Source organism: Papio anubis, chromosome 10, assembly GCF_008728515.1.
Source record: "Papio anubis isolate 15944 chromosome 10, Panubis1.0, whole genome shotgun sequence".
NCBI classification, from domain to species: Eukaryota; Metazoa; Chordata; class Mammalia; order Primates; family Cercopithecidae; genus Papio; species Papio anubis.
The window spans coordinates 16,616,462-16,631,362 of NC_044985.1; the positions used below are offsets into that span (position 1 = coordinate 16,616,462).

A 14,901-nucleotide genomic window follows, 5' to 3' on the forward strand; every position below is an offset into this window, starting at 1 on the left:
ACATATCTTTTTATAAATCATGTACTTAACAAGTATCTTTCACGTATCTTCTTTATAAATCATGTATTTATTAAGGACTTACTCCAGGGACAGTTGTTTGTATGTTATTCTGGTTTTTTCCTTATGCCTGTGAAGTAAGTATTAGGTTACATCATATGAAAATGCAAATATTCAACCATTTTTGACCTGCAGAAATGTCCATTTCTTATACTCAATCCAATGTTAATGTTCCCATTTTAATAATGAAGAACCCAGGATTCACAAAAGCTGAGCGGTTGCTCAGTGGTGCCACAGTTGACAAAAGAGACTTTTGACCTGAACCCAGAGCTCCTGTTTCTACTAAATAGTGGGATGAATTTCACAGTAAATGCATAACTTTCTTTACCTATGTGTGAACTTAAATGACACCAGATGGCATTTCTTTAATCTTAACATAAATTAAGTCAAGATTTTCTCCCATCACCACTTACCCTCCGTTCCCAAGAATTGTGTCTGGGAGGTGGCACAGACCTAGCTGCCCTGTTCCCCCCCCCACACCTTCCTTCTGCTGCTGCTGTGGCTGGCAGGCCTCTAGAACTCTGGTGTCTTTCTACCTACCTCAGCTTTGGAGGCATACATCCTGACTGCTCCTTATCTTTTCTTTTTTCTTTCTTTTTTTTTTTTTTTTTTTTTTGAGATGGAGTTTCACTCTTGTTACCCAAACTGGAGTGCATGTGCCACCATGCCCGGCTAATTTTTTGTATTTTTAGCAGAGACGAGGTTTCTCCACGTTGGTCAGGCTTGTCTGAACTCCCGACCTCAGGTGATCTGCCCACCTCGGCCTCCCAAAGTGCTGGGATTACAGGCGTGAGCCACGGCGCCCGGCCTCCTGACTACTCTTAAGCAGAAGGTCTACCTCAGAGACCACTTGACCACTTCCTCTGAAATCGTGAAGACTGTCTTGGATTCAGACAATTATCTAGTCTCAGGAAGGAGAAAAGTCCGGCTCTGACATACTGTACACACTCCAAGCCTCGAGTCTCTTCAAGGCAGTGACTTCGAAATTTCAAAACCTTCATGTTTGACTTTGGAAAGACTCTTAAACACTTCTTTGCTTATGATTTCAAAGTCCATTTTAAAATGAAAAAAAAAAAAATCAGAAAGCAATTCTGTTTTCTTTTGTTCCTTTCTTGAGGAAATAAAGGCAAATAACTGTTGCCTGAATAATGAGACTGAGTGGAGTGGTAGGGATAATGGAAGAGAACAGATGGGGGAAGAGGAAAAGGGAAGTTAATGTTCAACATTCTGTCCTGCCACATTCATTGGTTGTTCTTTTCTCCAACACAGCTTTTCAAGTAGCTCTCAAGTTTGAGAATGCCCATGAAATTGTTCAGGGGAGTTGCTTCAAATGCACAGACCCTGCTTTATTTGGAGAATACTCTGGACCAATGAAAACAGGCTAATCTATAAGACTATGTTAATGTCCACTTGTGATCAAGTCCAGCTTGAAGTGAGAGCATACAATCCTACAAAATAGAAGGAAACATTTTAGGTGAATGAAATTGAAATTTATTTTTCAACCAAGCGTTGAATAGCAATCCGGTGCTGTTTGAATAGCAACGCCCATTGTGACTTCGGATCCATGGGCTTTTTGATTTGCCTGTGAAGCAGTTCTTTTAAACACAGGTGGGTGCTGGGCCATTATTTAACCAAGACTCTTGGACCATAGAACCGCATCAAAACAGCATGACAGTTCAGAGGACAGTCAAGCAAAATGTACTTCTGTGCCATATCTAAATTGCAAAGGAGAGGAAGGACTTGGGAAAACAGTATAATTAGAGGCAATTTAAGCTCCCTCGTAGGAGGAAAAGCAAAATAGTCTATATTTAAAATTGTAGTGGGAACTTGAAGTTCTAAGGTCATAAAGGTAAGGCTCAGGGAACAAGGAGAAGGGAGGGCTAAAAGGAAGAAGGCACAGTGTGTACTCAGATACCTTAAAGAACCAGAGAAACAGTTCTGGGAGAAAAGAATAGTAACGTAACATTTCTCTTAAGCAGTACAATGAGAGACATCAGGCTGATGAGAAAAAGAATAGGAAATGTGGGGAGAGGTTTGATAAGGTAGGGAGAACTGAGATGAAAGCAGATTGAATATCTATAAGAGAAAATAAAATTTGATTTTTTGGGTAGAAATATTTTTCTTTTTTTTTTTTTTTTTCTTTTTTTGGAGACAGAGTCTCGCTCTGTCGCCCAGGCTGGAGTGCAGTGGCGCGATCTCGGCTCACTGCAAGCTCCGCCTCCCGGGTTCACGCCATTCTCCTGCCTCAGCCTCCCGAGTAGCTGGGACTACAGGCGCCCACAACCGCGCCCGGCTAATTTTTTGTATTTTTAGTAGAGACGGGGTTTCACCGTGGTCTCGATCTCCTGACCTTGTGATCCGCCCGCCTCGGCCTCCCAAAGTGCTGGGATTACAGGCGTGAGCCACCGCGCCCGGCCAGAAATATTTTTCTAGTACAACGTCTCCAGGCATGCTATTCACATTTAATTTAAATTATACAGCTTTATTGTGCTCACTATATATTTTTCTTTTTTTCTCTCTTTTTTCTGTTTTGGGATGGAGTCCCACTCTGCCACCCAGGCTGGAGTGCAGTGACACCATCTCGGCTCACTGCAACCAACGCCTCCCAGGTTCAAGCAATTCTCCTGCCTCAGCCTCCTGAGTAGCTGGGACTACAGGCACCTGCCGCCACACCTGGCTAATTTTTGTAATTTTAGTAGAGATGGGGTTTCACCATATTGATCAGGCTGGTCTTGAACTCCTGACCTCAGGTGATCCACTCGCCTCGGCCTCCCAAAGTGCTGGGATTACAGACATGAGCCACCATGCACCGCCTATTTTTCTTAAACTACCTTAAAAAGTGCTATCCAATCTTTTTGGCCATAGTTTAGAGGAGGGTAATGGAGTCTCATAGAGTCTCAGAGAATTTCCTCTCCTGAGCGCTAATTTTGCTTTCCTACATGGTCCTGCCATACTGGGAAAATAAACATGGGTTGTTTCTTTGACAAGAAACAACTCCCAAAACGACTCTAGTTGTTAAAAAGGAGGCAAAAATACCAATGTTTCAAGTTTTTCCTGTAAAAGCTTTCTTCTTGCACAAATAATCCTTCATGGCTGCGTAATACTTTATACTTTTAAAAATAATGCACTTGGCTGAGTGCAGTGGCTCATGCCTGTAATCCCAGCACTTTGGGAGACCGAAGCAGGTGGATCATCTGAGGTCAGGAGTTCGAGACCAGCCTGGCCAACATGATGAAACCTCATCTGTGCTAAAAATACAAAAACTTAGCTGGGTGTGGTAGTAGGTGCCTGTAATTCCAGCTACTGGGGAAGCTGAGACAGGAGAATCGCTTGAACCCAGGAGGCAGAGGTTGCAGTGAACCGAGATTGTGCCATCGCACTCCAGCCTGAACAAGAGAGTGAGACTCCGTCTCAAAAAAAAAAAAAAAAAAAGTAATGCGCTTTCAGATGCATTACCTCATTTAAATTTCAGTACAGTCTAGCATAAAAGGCATTTTCTATACCATGTGTTTTTTACATACTGCTTTTTTCACTATCAAAACCCATATAAGGTTAGCATAGTTAATTAGTTTCTTGTAACCTCAATCTTTCAACCTTTCACAGTTTTCTCTTTATTGTTTCCTTTGTCTTTCCTCCTGACTAGAGAGCATTTTATGCTGCTGAGCAGTTCTCTTGACTGGCAAATTGCTAGTCCTTCACTTAGTGAACTAACCAGGACTTGTAAGACCTAGAAGTCTGGGTTGGGATACATATCTGGCCTCCTATGTCATAGCCAGCTGCTCGGTCACTCATTGGTAGTGGGAGAGTCACTGTGGCCTATTGAGGCTGTTGAAGGACATCCAGGGCTATCACCCAAAGTTTGAAAGCCAAACTAGACTTGGCTTTGAACCCTAAATTTACCATTTAATAGCTTTGTGGTGTCCTCTGTAAATGATGATAACCACTTAATGTTGTTTGTAAGTTTCTGAGTGCGGTAGAGTTCCTGCCATATAGTAGGCATTGAAGGAGTTTCATTCTTCTCCCTTGTCTCATAGAAGGAGCACTGCCCAAGAGAGGAGTCACCCACCGCTTAGGAGACAAGGGTTACATATGATCTCCATAGAAATAGAGAAGTGAGACCCAGTGCGCTGGCTCGTGCCTATAATCCCAGCACTTTCGGAAGCTGAGGCAGGAAGATCGCCTGAGGTCCACCTGGATACCATTATCCCAAGATGGCCCCAACAGTGCACAGTGACCAGCCCAACGAGCTCCAGAATTATGTAACAACAAACGCAGACCTTGTCAGCCAATCAACATCACCCAGACATTTTACTTTCATAATGTGGGACAGAGATAGTTTCAGTGTTTGTTTTAAAGGACCTACCTCCTTTCTCTTCTAAATCTCATCCCTGAGGGTCTCCTAGACTGTTGCCTCTGTTTGTGCCAGGTTCCCCACTTGGCAGTAAAACTTTTCCTTTCTGTCTCAATCTTAGGTCCTTAATAGTCTTTTTTGTTTTTTAACAGCACATTGGAAGAATTTGTATCTTAGCCTTGGAGAAAGAGGGATGGCAGTTATTTCCCCATGGGAGAAAATATAAGAAAGCCCCTGTGAATTAGATACGATAGCTGTTGATTGTCTGCCTAAAGAAGAGAACAAAGCTGCAAGGGCTGCACGAGATGGTAGGAAGAAGTTGCTTCAACAGCACAACCCATCTCTCTGTGACTGGCAGTGGATGTGCTGACTCACTGAGGATGTGCTGAGTACATACATTGGCCAAATAACACATCAGGTGCCAGAGATGGGAAGGTAAGAACGTGGTTCTTATCCTAAAGATGTCAAAGCCTAGTGGGAAAGGACAAATGAAATAATGTAACACATTATGGTGGTGGTTCATGCTGAAATATGAGCCAAGATGAAAATCCTCTGTGGTTATCAGAAGGGGTATGGTCAGTTCTAGCTAGGGGGTAAAGAGAAGGTGTCACACAATGGGGAATACAGATGCTAATTAGGGTCTTCATGTTGAATCTAGCCAGCAGTTATTATGTAAAAATGAAATAACTTATGGAGTTTATTGAAAGCTCGAGTTTGTCCTTATTCTTCTATTTTCTTTTGAGGCAGGGTCTCACTCTGTCACCCAGGCTGGAGTACAGTGGCATGATCTCGCCTCACTGCAACTTCTGCCTCCTAGGCTCAGGTGATCCTCCCATCTCAGCCTCCCAGATAGCTGGGACTACGAGCACATGCCACCATGCCTGGCTAATTTTTTTGTATTTTTTGTAGAGATGGGGTTTTGTCATGTTGCCCCGGCTGGTCTTGAACTGAGATTAAGCTGTTTGCCTGCCTCGGCCTCTCAAAGTGTTGGGATTACAGGCGTGAACCACTGTGCCTGACTAATCTTTTCAATTTATACATAAATGTTTATTTCACAAATGTGTGTATATATATGTATACATATGTGTGTATATGTGTGTGAGTGTATGCATACATATATATGTATGCATATGTGTGTCTATCGGGGATATGTATATATTAGAAATACTGGGCTTTCTTTTGTGACTATTGGTCTTGCTTCTCTAGCTTAAATGTTCAAGGGCTTGAAGCCATGCTTCTTCTGTTATACATTGTAGATATAATTGGTGATTTCCCCTGAATTCGCCAAAACTGGGGTCACCTTACTGTACAGTTATTATTATTTTATATATGTATATATATGCATGCACACACACACACTCCTTTGACATTAATTTCAAAAATACCTTTCTTTCTTCTTTTTTAAGACTTCTGTCTTTACTTTTCACCATGTATTTTCTTCTCCATGCTTGTCTTATAGTTTGCCAGCACCACCCAGCCTGGGACCCAGCAATGTGCACCTGGATCCCTGGAAAAGTGGAGCAAGCCCAGTATTATCGTATTATATGTAGCCCCTGTTTCTATTTTCAAAGCTCCATTCAATTCAGCAACTTTCAAATCGGCTTGAGCTTTAGAAAGTGCTGCTTTCTTTATTTGGAGGAGATGCTCCATGCCCAGCATTGCTCTCTTGTTAACCCTTAGGAATCTTTTCTCCTAATATCACATATGCTGAGGCCAGGCGCGGTGGCTCACGCCTGTAATCCCAGCACTTTGGGAGGCCGAGGCGGCAGATCATGAGGTCAGGAGATCAAGACCATCCTGGCTAACATGGTGAAACCCTGTCTCTACTAAAAATACGAGAAAATTAGCTAAGCGTGGTGGCAGGCGCCTATAGTCCCAGCTACTCAGGAGGCTGAGGCAGGAGAATGGCATGAACCCGGGAGGTGGAGCTTGCAGTGAGCCGAGATCATGCCACTGCACTCCAGCCTGGGCAATAGAGCGAGACTCCATCTCAAAAAAAAAAAAAAAGTACACATGCTGGAGCTCTCTGTTTCAACCTACCTAAAGCTATCTCTCCTCCAGCTATTTCAGAGTCACACTGATCCAAGGAACAGGGATTTATTCCTCTCACATTTAACAGGAGGAAAGCTTGAAGTAGCATAACCTGATAAAGATTCCCCAACTGGGCCAAAGACTCTGTTTTCTGTGCTGTTCCAGTAAGTGCCCCTCCCCAGCTAAGAAACTAAGAGGCAGAAATTCACCTATTCATCATTGTGTATCCTCTCTTGGGTAGTGGGGCAGCTGTGGTTGAAGCTTACCTCACAACCCCTCTATTATGGAGGCCACAAAAGCACGTTGAAAACTATAATGCATTATAGCAACATAGGGTACTACTGCAATTATGTTAGAAACAGCAACCCGTTAAAGAGAAAAGGTTTTTTGCATAGATCACACCCACCCCTCATTCCTCTATCACCATTTATGTGAGCTACTTTGGGACTAACTTGTTCCTTGGTGTCATTAAGAGGCTACTCATGTTATCACAAAGGGGTACAAAGAAGACTTCAGCATTTCAGGAGTATTCCTTTATTTTTAAAAACACGTCTGTCTTGGCACCGTGACTCATGCCTGTACTTCCAACACTTTGGGAGGCCAACGCAGGAGGAGTTCTTGAGCCCAAGAGTTTAAGACTAGACTGGGCAGTACAGCAAGACTTCATCTCTACTAAAAAATTTAAAAAATGGCCAGGTGTGGTGGCCTGTATCTGTAGTCTCAGCGACTCGGAAGGCTCAGGCAGGAGGATCGCTTGAGCCCAGGAGTTTGAGACCAGCCTGTGCAGGAATTCAGCCCGCAGACCCTGACCCAGTGATAGATGAGAGACATACACTGACACAGATATTTTGCCTGTCAGTCTAGATAAGGGGCTCTGCTGTTGGTCTGGAGCATCATCTCAATAAGCTAGCAAAGTTCACATTTATTTAGTACAGATTAAATGACAAAGGTCTCGAGTAAACACCACTAGAGGGTAATTAACATTGCTCAACCCCCAAATAGAGAGCAATTATACACCTGAGGTTGATCAAAGGTTGGTTTTAGGACTACATGAGTAAACAAGCTATTCAGATAAACTTCCCCATATTCCCTTATTATTTGCTTTTTTGCTGTCAGCTAAAGGTAGAAAGGATTAGGCTGTCTTCAGCCAAATCTGTTACTGAAGCGATGTAAACCCCCACAGACTTCCAAGAAGGTTTGCTCTATTTCTTATAACTATCTTTAAAATTTTTTCCACCAGCCTGACTGAACTCCCACAAGCCTGGTCAACATAGCAAGACTTCATCTCTACAAAAAAAAATTAAGAATTAGCCAGGTGTGGTGGCCCATATCTGTAGTCTCAGCTACTCAGAAGGCTCAGGCAGGAGGGTTGCCAGAGCCCAGGAGCTCAAGGCTGCAATGAGCCATGATCATGATCATACCATTGCACTCCAGCCTGGGTGACAGAACAAGACCCCGCCTCTAAAAAAAAAAAATATTCTGCTGAACATTGATTAATTGTAGGAGGTAGATGTATATTTTTTATTATCATCTATGCTTTTTCTCATTTATAAATGTCTCCAGATTTTTTTTTTAATTCTGTGAGCAGAACTTCATAGCTACTAGGTTAGGCTAAAACATAATTAATGTATAAGAAACAGGACCCAGTTCCATTGAATCCAAAGGTAAATTCTAAATCTCCCACATTTATCTTTTTTCTTTTAAAAATTTATTTGCTAATTTTTCTTAGCATTCCTTTCCCCCATTTATGCTAAGAATACCCAAAGTACTTATAGCAGCATCATTTATAATAGTAAGCAATTAGGATGTTAAGCACACTATCAAATGATATTCAGAATGGTAAGTCTAATGAATGAAATTGTGTCAATAAAAATGTTAAATTTTAAGTATGACATACAAAATTGTATATTATACTTTTTTTTTTTTTTTTTTTTTGAGACAGAGTCTTGCTCTGTCACCCAGGCTGTAGTGCAGTGGCACAATCTCAGCTCACTGCAACCTCCACTTCCCAAGTTCAAGTGATTCTCCTGCCTCAGCCTCCCAAATAGCTGGGATTACAGGTGTGCACCACCACACCTGGATAATTTTTGTATTTTTGGTAGAGACGAGGTCTCACCATGTTGCCCAGGCTAGTCTCAAACTCCTGAGTGCAAGCTATCCACTCGCCTCAGCCTCCCAAAATGCTAGGATTACAGGCGTGAGCCATCATGCCCAGCCTAATACATAATGTTTATGGATGCCAAAGTATGTGTCAAAAGTATAAAATCAAGTGGTAGAATGGTAAATGCTGAGTGAATAAGAGCGATTTTTATATAATGATGAACATTGAGGTAGGAGAGAAATACAATCAATAGTACATGGGGCCTCAGTGGATTGACAGTGTTTTCTCTCTTTAAAGGGAAGCAAATGTGTGATAATGTTAAGATTTGAAAAAGCTGAAAGATGGATGGATGTGTGTTCCTTTATTAGTTTCTTGCTTATGTGCGTGAACAACTTCACAGTTTTTTGAATGCCATTGTTAAAACGTCATATTCCATTGTGCTGGTCATTTGAACTTTTTCACTTATTCTGTTGAAATCTTATAGAAAACAACATGCAGAGAGAATTTTGGAAGTAGAAGGGAAGAGGACCCACGCAAAGTGGGGACTTGAGAGATACAAGTTACAGTTAGCAGAACAGGAAGCGAATATTCATATATTAAGAAAATTACAAAGAGGAACTCAAGTAAATAAGTTACCTAAAATTACAATAGAGGAACTAAAAATAAGGAGACATCCATATCGGGAGGGAGGAGGGTGTAAGTGAACTGAGTTCTCATCTATCAGAATAGGAAGGAAGTCCACAGATAAAGCCTGTCTGTCTGATAAATAAAGAAGTGGCGATATGACTGTAGTATTTAGAGATAGGGAAGTAACCACCCAGAAGAATTTTTAAAACTGTAGCCGTTAAAAAGTCAGACTTGGTTCTAGGGTTTGAGTGGAAGGCATAGGGGTGGGTTGGGGGCGGGATAGAGCAGCAAAGCTTTCTTACCTCTTACAATAAGCTCTTAAGCATTGTTGACTTTTTTGTAAATATGTGCATGTACTGCTTTCGTTAAAAAAAAATTTTTGAAGATAACACAATAGTAAAATCATCAGACCCAAGAAAATGTTCCTTTCTTCAATAATCTGACCTAGTGCCTTTTCACTTTTTTTTTTTTTTTTTTTTTTTTTTGAGACGGAGTTCATTCTTGTTGCCCAGGCTGGAGTGCAATGGCACGATCTCAGCTCACTGCAACCTCCATCTCCTGGGTTCAAGGGATTCTCCTGCCACAGCCTCCCAAGTAGCTGGGATTACAGGTGCCCGCCACCACGCCTGGCTAATTTTTTGTATTTTTAGTAGAGATGGGGTTTCACCATATTGTCCAGGCTGGTCTCGAGCTCCTGACCTCAGGTGATCCACCTGCCTTGGCTTCCCAAAGTGCTACGATTACAGGTGTGAGCCACCGCACCTAAGCCACCGCACCTGGCCCTATTTACTTCTTTTTTTTTTTTTTTTTTAGTGAAAGCAAGTTTACTAAGAAGGTGGAAGAATCAAAGAACCCCTATTCACTTCTTGACCTGTATTGTATACTTTTTAATAAATTATGCATATTTTCGTCTTTTAATTGCTGTCCTGGAATGATCTTTTTTATTTCTGTTTTTCTTCCTTTTATTTTTTGCCCTCTGCAAACATTTTAGAGTTGGTTTTTCTATACAAAAGTTTGAAGACTATTCACTTATGGAAAGCTTGTTTCTGACAGACAGTTAAATGAAACAAGGGAGGCTTCTACAATTCAAATGGGTTTAAAATATGCCTATGACAAATAGAGACAGAAAGTAGATTTGGGCTGAGGGAGGGGGATGAACAGTAACTGCTAATGTGTTGTCATCATTTTTTCTGGGGTGGGGGATGAAAACATTTTGGAATTAAAGAGTGGTAATGCTTACACATCTTTGTGAATATACTAAAATCCCCTAAATTGTACACTCTAAAGGAGTGGATTTTATGGCATGTGAAATATCTTAACAAAAAAATTCCTATGAAAAATATTGCAAGGGAATAAACAAAAATGATAGTCATTGTGTTATAATCAGGGGATTTTCTTCTATTTTCTATTTCCCTAAAGTTTTGAGAATGTGATAATAGTTTCATAATTTAAGAAATATATTATTTATTTTATTTTTGAGCAGGGTCTCACTGCTGGAGTACAGTGGTGCCATCACTGCAGCCTCAACCTCCTGGGTTCAAGTGACCCTCCCACTTCAACCTTCTGAGCAGCTGGGACCACAGGTGCATGGCACCATGCCTGGCTAATTTTTTATTTTTCATAGAGACAGGTTCTCACTGTGTTGTTCAGGCTGGTCTCGAACACCTGGGCTCAAGCAATTCTCCCACCTCAGCCTCCCAAAGTGCTGGGATTACAGATGTGAGCCACTGTGACAGGCATAAGAAATATTTTAAAGTAACATAATTAGCCTGGATTTATGGTACCATCTTCATTTGTCCAAGTTTCCCTCTTAATTCCATAACACTTTTTATTTTCTCCTGCACTCTAATGCATATAATTGTTCATACGTTAATCTGTTTTATTTATAGTTTTGGCTTTGGTGTTACTCTCTTTTAAAATACTGTTTCGAGACACGGTATCTTTCTGTCACCCAGGTTAGAGTGCAGTGGTGCAGTCATGGCTCACTGCAGCCTCTGCCTCCAGGACTCAAAGAGTCCTCCTACCTCAACCTCCCAAGTAGCTAGGACCATAGGTGTGTACCACCACACCCAGTTAATTTCTTTTTTTGTCTTTTCATAAAGACAGGGTCTTACTATTGTTGCCCAGGCTGGTCTCCAACTCCTAGGCTCAAGTGATCTACCTGCCTAAGCCTCCCAAAGTGCTGGGATTACAAGTATGAGCCACTGTGCCTAGCCTGGCATTACTCTTATAAAGGGTATACCATGGTAAGGTTATAAAAACATTTCTATGAATTTGTGAATTTTGTTCCTAGTGGTTTTATACTTTGCTTTTTTTTTTTTTTTTTTGAGACAGAGTCTTACTCTGTCACACAGGCTGCAGTGCAGTGGGGCGATCTCAGCTCACTGCAACCTCCACCTCCCGGGTTCAAGTGATTCTCATTCCTCAGCCTCCTGAGTAGTAGCTGGGATTACAGGTGTGTACCACCGTGCCTGGCTAATTTTTGTATTTTTAATAGAGATGGGGTTTTGCCGTGTTTGCCAGGCTGGTCTCGATCTCCTGGCCTCAAGAAATCCACCCACCTTGGCCTCCCAAGGTGCTAGGATTACAGACATGAGCCACCATGCCCGGCCATACTTTGCTTTTTTATTTAAAAATGTTCAAGTCCTTGATCTATCTGGAATGTGGCTTTGTATATGGCTTGAGAGGGAATTAATATGATTTGTCCTAATCAATGGCCAGATGTCATAAACCAGTTCATTTTATATTATATATTGATGTTATTTAAAATACTAACAGTGTGTGTGTATGTGTGTGTGTGTGTGTGTGTGTGTGTGTATACAAAGTCTATCTCTAAATTTTCTAGTCTGTTCCTTTGACTTATTGCCTGTTCCTAAACCAGTACCATGCTGTTAGGTTTTATGTCTAGTGGAACAAATTCCATCTCCTTGCAGTATATTTTTAAAAACAAAAATCCCACAAATAAATAAATAAAACTTGCATCCAAATATGCTAAATGACTTGCTCATGTATCATTCAGAGATACAATTCAGAGAATAATCTCAGTCTTCTGAGTTCAGTCATTTATTCGTTCTATTTAGCAGATTTTTATTGAGCATCTACTATATAACATAGTCTGTTCCAGCTTCTAAGGATCCAGCAGTGAAGGAAACACAAAAATCTATGCCCTCATGGAGCAAACACATATTCAACATTATTATTCATTTTTAAATAGCTACATCTCTGCTAAATTTTCCAGTTTTTGAGAAATAAATTTTAGTTATTAATGCAGCATAATTAGAAGTGTTGATATCTTACACTTCATATCTCACAGCTTATTTTTCTTACACATAACATTTTTTATTTTATTTATATATTTATTTATTTTGAGACTGAGTCTTGCTCTGTTGCTCAGGCTGGAGTGCAGTGGTACAGTCTCAGCTCACTGAAACCTCCACCTCCTGGGTTCAAGCAATTCTCCTGCCTCAGCCTCCTGAGTAGCTGAAACTACAAGTGCACGCCACCACAGCCAGCTAATTTTTGTACATTTAGTAGAGAAAGGGTTTCACCATGTTGTCCAGGCTAGTCTTGAACTCTTGACTTCAGATGATCCGCCTGTCTCATCCTCCCAAAGTGCTGGGATTACAGGCGTGAGCCACCGTGCCTGGCCACATTTTTTTTTTCTTTTAACTCTACAGTTTCATTTCTCTTTTTTTTAATGCAAAGTAGTCTCTTCTCTACATCCATGGTTGATTTCAGAAAACCCCTTTGTAGGAGAATTCCCTGTCAAGAGCATAAGACTTTATGAAGCAAATTAGGAAAACTGAGGCCACTATTAAACTAGAAAGAACACATGTTTTCCTTAACCATTTCTTCAAATAGGATAATACATCTGGCACATATTATGTATCTGAAATTAGTAATTATTCCCATTCACCATTTCTTGTTTGGGAGAACTTTCTAGAACTTCTCTTTTATGAAGTTTCAGCAAGACACATGATTATTTTATAACACATGATATTCATGATGAGTCTTTTTTTCCCTGTTAGTTCTGGTTGCTACATTTCTGATTTTATGACTTCAATTACTTCCACTCTGTACATCCGAAATGATCCCAAGGGAACTGAGTAACTTGAGAGAAGTTAAATATAATTACATGTTTGAACTCCAGAGTTATACAGCTCTGCTTCAGACTTAGCTCCCCCACAGAAGATGTGACTTGGACAAGCAAGGTAACCTCTCTAAGTTAGGTTTCTCCATCCATAAATTGATAAGAATAATATGTACCTGCCTTGTAGGATTGTTCAGAAAATTAAGTGAGGTACAATGTGTCAAATTAATATCTCAGTGCTTGGCACATAATACATGTTAAATAAGTGTTAGCCAATGTTATTATTGAGATGTTTGTTAAGACCATTTCACTACAAAGAACAGTGGTTCATCTGGGTGATGGGAGCAGGGGTATCATGACGGTATTTATGAAATAAGGACTTTAAGAATCTTCTGATGTATCAAGAAAAGCTGTCGAGCTGGGCCTCTTGGACTCTGGAAGTCACTCAGGAACTAGAAGCATCCCGTGGAAGAGTCACCGATCTGAGTCATCTTCTTGCTGCCTTGGCAAGTTCAGGGATCCCATAGATACAGTGACTCAGCATCCCTCCATCTGTACTGCTACCATTCCCATTTCTACTAATTTTTCAACTCTCCTATAAATACCTTTTGATTTTGGCTTACCTATAGCTTCTGCTTGTTCATAACTGCTCACTCATCCTTTCTGATAACTCAAAACTTCAACTTATTCACAATTTGTCAGTTCCACACGAATTTTCTAGGTAATAATGGCTGTTTGACTCAATAGTATCCTTACTAAAACAGAGGTTCTATGCTAAACCTCCTCGTGGGCCATAAACCCATAGAAAACTTGATGGCCTTTGGATCATGAGCACATTGCTGATTCTAGTCAGCTGAGCTGGGGAACTGGGGGCTGAGGGGTTCTAGAGGCTGGGTAGAGAACGTGGCATAGAACATGGCGACCTTCTTAGTAGGACCTGCAGGCTCCGCAGTTCCCCCCAGAAATGGGCTGTGTGGTGACTGGCTTGTCTGTACACTACACTTTGGGTAAATTATATCTCATCTATTCAATATAGCCAAAAAGAGATGTCTCACTCCTCCTCCATTTATAGTTATTTTTTTACTTTGGTTGGTTTTGAAAGGCAGTAACCTAACTTGAACTAATTTAGACAAAAAGAGGAATTTATTGGCTCACAGGATCCAGGAAAGGTTTAAAAAGTTGATGTCCGAGTCCAGTCTTCCCATATAACTTTGTTTCTTATTTTATTTTTACTTTTACTTTTTTTTTTTTTTGAGACGGAGTCTCACTCTGTTCCCTAGGCTGGAGTGCAATGGCACAATCTCAGCTCACTGCAAAATCCACCTCCCGGATTCAAGTGATTCTCCTGCCTCGGCCCTCTGAGTAGCTGTGATTACAGGTGCGTGCCACCATGCCCAGCTAATTTTTGTATTTTTAGTAAAGATGGGGTTTCACTGTGTCGGTCGGTCTCGAACTCCTGACCTCATGATCCACCTGCCTCAGCCTCCCAAAGTGCTGGGATTACAGGCATGAGCCACTGCGCCCAGCCTGTTTCTTATTTTAAAATTAAACCCTATTTCCTTTGTTTTCTGATCCCCATAAACTGTGACTCCGAGTTTGAATGATCTAATGCTCTCTCAGTGACCTGTTTCTCACTTACATAAC

At 41.1% G+C, this 14,901-nt stretch overlaps 1 long non-coding RNA gene across 5 annotated transcripts in view; it reads left to right on the plus strand.

Annotated features, from left to right (window-relative positions):
- The window catches only part of LOC116269143, a 35,524-nt gene extending 20,936 nt beyond the window's left edge, over positions 1-14,588 (plus strand). For 3 of the 5 annotated variants that reach the window (XR_004176490.1, XR_004176493.1, XR_004176491.1), the window contains 2 exons: positions 4,561-4,843; positions 14,514-14,560. This is a non-coding gene — a long non-coding RNA (uncharacterized LOC116269143). Of the gene's footprint in view, positions 1-4,560; positions 5,213-14,513 lie in introns of those variants that run through there. The other 2 variants (XR_004176492.1, XR_004176489.1) reach the window with 2 other exon arrangements.
- The last annotated feature ends 313 nt before the right edge of the window (positions 14,589-14,901 follow it).